The following is a 6,158-nucleotide window of genomic DNA, read 5'->3' on the forward strand; positions in this document are numbered from 1 at the left end:
AGATTAGCATATAGCCTGAGAACGGCTCAACGGTGCAATAACATTTTACTGAGAAATTTTGGAACTTTGCCCTTCTATACGCTGAGTTGGTTGTCTCTGACGAGCTTGCTCCTCTCTATGAGCTAACTCTTTCTTCATCTTTTCTTTTTCGAAGATTGTTGCAGCTTCAGCATCAAATACAGCATTACACCATGGACACAAAGATATATCACGATCTTTGATCTTTTACTGCACTAAAAAATCTAGCAGACCATCTCCTGTTCGAGGATATACTGATCAAACTTGTGACTTGAAATCATCTAGAGCCACATCAAAGTCATAAGACATACCAACTATATTTACTCCAAAATATGGTTCAGCAAAACCAGCTTCAGCGTCAAAAGGATCAACATCAACCTTCATTTCTTTTTTCCCATCATCGAACTTCAAACGTCCTTCTATTATAGCCTCCTGAATTAAGTCCCTGAAACGAACACAACTATTAGTCGAATGACTGGTTGCTTGGTGAAATTTACAATAAGGTTTTCCTTTTAAATCTTTCACCGAAAGTAAGGTTCTACCCTCATACTTTAAGCAACATATCAAAAATCTGATCAGATTTCGAGATATCAAAACTATATTTCTTCCTACTCTTTAGTTTTGAATCATTCGACTTTTCATTACTAGGGAGCTTTCTGAGTAAGGAGCAAACATATGGAGGATCTTTCTTAAGTTCAGCCAAATCAACCTCTGCTTCGAGATCAAAATCCTCCTCTAAGGACTCCATGGTCACATACGCAACCTTCTCCTTTCGAGTAAAAGGTTTACTTTTTAACTTCTGTTCATTCCTATATTTTTCTTTTTCTTTCTTAATTAATTCGACCTGACGAACCCTTTCAGCCAGATGGGCTAAGTCAGGGATATGCACATTAAGCAATTTTCGACGTATATAGAATCCTAACCCCATAATTGCTATTTTCACAACTTCACTCTCAGGTAATGACACGTAGCACCTACTTCTAGCATTTTTGAAACGGATCATATAATCATCAATGGTTTCACCATCTTCACATTTTAAAGCAACTAGGTCAGTAACTGCTACATTCAATTCCCCTCAATAAAATTAAGCGTGAAAAGCAGTTTCCAGCTGATTCCATGTCGTTATCGAATTTGGTCTGGGATTCGAAAACCAAGTAAACACATTCTTCGTTAACGAAGAAGGAGAAAACTTTATTTTCAAATTCTCATCATTGGCTAGATTCCCAATCTCGACCAAATATCGAGCGACATGTTCGGTGGTTGACTCTCCAACCTCCCCTGTAAATTTTGTGATTATTTTTGGATTCTTCATCTCTCTTGGCACTTCGGCCATTTGAACTACTTGAGGGAAGGCAGACACAAAATGGGATCGATTAATAAAACCAACATTCAAACCAACTCGATTGAGCACTTCTTCCACAATTCTTGTGGCTTGATAACGTTCACCACGATTATTAGCACGTAATCTGGCTAGAACATCATCTGCATTTTGACCTCAGGGAACTAACTGAGGATTCTCTCTGTTTAAAATATTGTTTTTATTTTGAAATATATTTTCAAATCCTTCGTTGTTCCCTCTAGCATCATGCCTTTTACCTTCATCATAATCAACAATTTGAGCAATTCGCTCGACTTGCCTTGCAAGACATTCAAATTTCGATTCGTGATCAGCCATCATAGGATTTAAAATTGTGGTCATTTGCTGAGTCAATAAGTTGACTAGATCATGATGACTTTCCTCTACATGCTGTCGAAATACCGCCATGGAATTAGAGGCATTCGACGTAGAACCCACATTATAATCACGTGAGTACTCAGAATACTGTTGTGGGTTTTGAGAATTATTTCCTCCATTTACACTCCCGAAACGAATGGGAGGAACAAAACTATTCACCAGTAGAGTATAACCGGGAGGAAGGCCATAAGGAGGTCAACCAGTAGTTATTGGAGGCTGGATTGGTGGTAAGGTACCACGTGGACGAATATTACGTCCAGCATTTTCAGTTTGTACACTAGTAACCATTATACTTTTACTTAGAATCACACCTTCCGAACGTGAAGTAACATCCGAAGATTACACAGTTACTGGTATGCTATCATTGCTGGACGAACCACCATTCACATTTGATGCTTCATCAGCCATGTGAATAATCTTTCTACTTCTTAATTGCATACACCAAATGACACCATGAAATAAATCTTTTGACACACTTCAGTTTAAAACTATCCCACTGGGTGTGCCAATTTATTTTGTCAATTTCTAGCAAATCAATGGCGATTCGATTCTAATGGTCTGAGAGAGAAACCTACTCCTCTTTTGCAGGTACCAGTTCTATAAGTGCATCAAAGGTTCTCGAATTAAATAGGTTTTAGAACAAGAACTAAATTCGAAAAGTGCCAAAAGGATAAAAGAAGTGTAAAAGAAAAGATTCAAAAAGTAAATTGACTGAAATCAAAATGGTTTGCATTAAATTTAAACAAAGCAGTAAAATACCTTTGATTGAATCAAAAGACTTTTGACATGGAAATTAAAGATGTTAAAATGTATAATGGGTAAAGAAATTAAACATTGCTTGAAAGATAAATTGAACAAGAAAAGTAAAGTTTTACAGAAAGTGTAAATAGAAATTTAAAGACAATGGAAGGAACCCTACAGAAATCGGACTCGAATGTAGACTCAGAAATTCGCTGGGGATGTGAGTGTGCTTGAGTGTATTTCTGAAGAAAAGTTCCAACCCCTATTTCCTAAAACTTACTAATATTTATAATCTCAAATCTGTGACCGATCCTTAATTGCACCATGCTGGCTTGTATGCACATTCCTTGGTAACCGTTCCCGCTCTTTTGCTAATAAACGTTATCAATAAATTTCCAACTCAAAAAAAAAGTCTTCAACTTCCTTCTCCGTATAACCGCTCGATTCTCCATTTCGAAAGCACCATTCGATCCTCTATTCAAATTATTTCCCCAATTCGCTAAGGTATCAAAATCGAATACACGTCAGATAACTTCTATTTAACACTGATACGTGTGTCCTTTCGATTTCTGCTCCCCTCTTAATATCTCTCCAACATTTCGAATTAGCTTATCACTTTCGAAAATATTTCTTAACCAACAGCTACCAATCCATTCTGAATTCTTATCTCCGGCATCTTTTTTGATGGTAAAGTCTTTTGAAAAATTTTCTTGCTTCATTTTTAATCCTCCTCAGTTCCTTGAATCTTCGGCTGCCAATCTTAATCTCCCTTATTTGTTTCTTCCTGTCTTTTAAAGTTGTCATAGTGGAAAAATATTTGGGGTTCTTATCCACTTCTTTAATATATTTTTCTCTTTAACATTTATTTTTAATACTCACCTTTCTATTTATACCACAACTCGAGTTGAGCTATCAATACCTTCAGTCTACTTAAGTTTACATCCACTTTAAAATTTTCTTGTAATTGTAATTCCACTTTTGCAATTTTCTCTTCAAATCTTCTAATCTTATCATTTAAATTGCCAAAAATTTTCCTATTTCATCTCGAGATACTTTTCTTAATCAGCTTTAGTTTCTCATGCTTAAACACATCACCTAATTTTCTCCATTCTTCATCCAATATTAGTAAGAATTTCAATTTGGTAAACCAAAGGTCAAGAGATTAGAACGGCCTTGGTTCCTAATTTTGCCTATCCATAAACAAACATAACAATACATGGTCAGATTTTAAACATTTTATTACCTCTATTTTTAACTCTGGAAACTTTTACAACCACATAAAAGATGAACACATATTCTATCAAGTCTACTAGCTTGAGTTTATTATAATATTTTTATTAATTATTCCGTACCGTGTACAGAAACATATACTAGTATGATGATAAAAAAGACATGTGAAATAATGAGACTCTAGTTATATGGCATGCATGTACTCTCTAATTAAAGAGATATTAGTAACATAATGACATAAATTAAAAGATCATATTAAAGTACATAAAATAGGGCATTTAACATAATGACATAGATTAAAAGAACATATAAACGTACATACTAAAAATAGGACATATTAAATAATTGAATAAAACTTATAAAATGATATGTACTCTCGACCCTAAAGAAATATTAATAATATAATGGCATAAACTAAATGATCATATAAATGCACATAATGAAAATAGGACATATTAAATAATTGAATAAAATTTATAAAGAGTGTATGTAACGCACATAATGAAAATAGGGCATATTAAATAATTGAATAAAACTTATAAAAAGGGTAGGTACTCTCCACCCTAAAGGAACATTAATAATAAAATGGCATAAACTAAAAGATCATATAAATGCACATAATAAAAATAGGACATCTTAAAAAATTGAATAAAACTTATAAGAAGGCATGTACTAATGACTTAAGAGGACACGAATAACATAATGAACAAACATGAGATAGATAAAGCAGAAGAAAAAAAATAATTAATGCCATAAGACACCGAAATATGATAACATGCATAGATAGTAAAAATAATAATAGAGCATAATACATACCAAATATAGAAATAAAAAGCATAATTTTCTACTTTTTTTTTTAATGCCTCCTTGTTCTAGAAGGTGTGAAGGACGGTTGTTACAGTATTACTATCAAAAAACTTTTAAATTGGATATAAACAAAAAAAATTCAACTAACAAAATTATAGGAATTTTGTTCTGAAATAAAATAAAAAATTATTATTTTCTAAAATCCTATTTTTTAACTTTAATTTTTTAGATGCGATTTTTTCTTTCAAGCTCTATAGTTTTTATAGAATTCGCCTAATCGCCTGCGAACTTCACTTCAAATTCTAAAAGAAAATTGCTAACTCAAATTCTTAAGCTAATCTCTAGAGTACATAGGAGTACACAAGAGTACACGGGAATAAGTCATATTTTTATTGAGAAAATAATTTTTTTAATTTATAATGAAAAAAAAATTTTAAATATGGTTTATTCCTGTGTATCTGTGTATTACTGGAGACGATCATAATGGTTGTCATTGTCGCCAGTCATGTTGAAGAAGTTATGCTTATTGTCTGTATATTTTTGTGTACTCTTGGATACGATAATAATGACTTAAAAATTTGAGTTTCGTGAATTTCCGAAAAAATTGAAGTGAAGCCGCAGGTTAGGCGAACTCTATAAAAAAAATATAGAGTTTGTCGGAAGAGTGCTGCGAACTTGCCTTAAATCCAAAAAAAAAAATCATATTTAAAAAATTAAAGTTAAAAAATCAGATATAAAAAAATAATTATTTCTTTTATTTTATTTCTGATAAAAATTCTAAAATTATATCATAAAACAATTTCAAAGATTAATTAGTACTAAGTAACATTATTAACAATTTGGTCATTTGCAATTTTTACCCAATTGTTGAAGTAGTTATATATATATATAGACATATTAAACATTGACGCAGTTGAATTGGTGGAGCAAGTTGTTCAGACTATTCCTATCAAAATTTAAACTCTAATAGTTATCTTCTTTCACTTTTTGCTCAATCCACCAAACAAGCATCATTAGATTTAAAAACAACATGATCTAACAATGGATTGTATTCTTCCAACAAGCATTAGATAACAACTTCAACACCTTACACCAAAATTTTTGTTTCTCAACATGCATTTAGAAACTCACATATCAATACAACTAGTTTATTTGCATAATTTAATAGATACTCACTAACTGTCATACATTATTTTGAAATAATTCAACACAAATTTACTAAGACATTTTGTAATTCACCATGACAGGAGGCACAACACATTCACTAGTATCATTCTTACATGTATTTTTCAAGAATTTATTTTTTTTATTAAGCATCTCCCACTCCTTCAAATAATTCATAATAATCTCTCATTCCTCTATTCAAATAGTCTCTTTATTTTTAAAGATTTTTTTGTTTCTTATTTTTCATATCACCCAAACTATTACAAACCATATATTTGTCCATCTTCTTCTACTCCCTCTCACACCCTCTTATTCATACCAAGATTAAAAAAAACCTCTAACTTCCTTTTGTCCAACCCACTTAATTCTTGTTAATTCTATTGTCTCATACTACAAGCACGATACATAATTACAATAAATAAATAGGTGTTCATCATCCTTCTCATATAATCCACACATAATA

Source organism: Arachis ipaensis, chromosome B07, assembly GCF_000816755.2.
Source record: "Arachis ipaensis cultivar K30076 chromosome B07, Araip1.1, whole genome shotgun sequence".
Taxonomy (NCBI): Eukaryota; Viridiplantae; Streptophyta; class Magnoliopsida; order Fabales; family Fabaceae; genus Arachis; species Arachis ipaensis.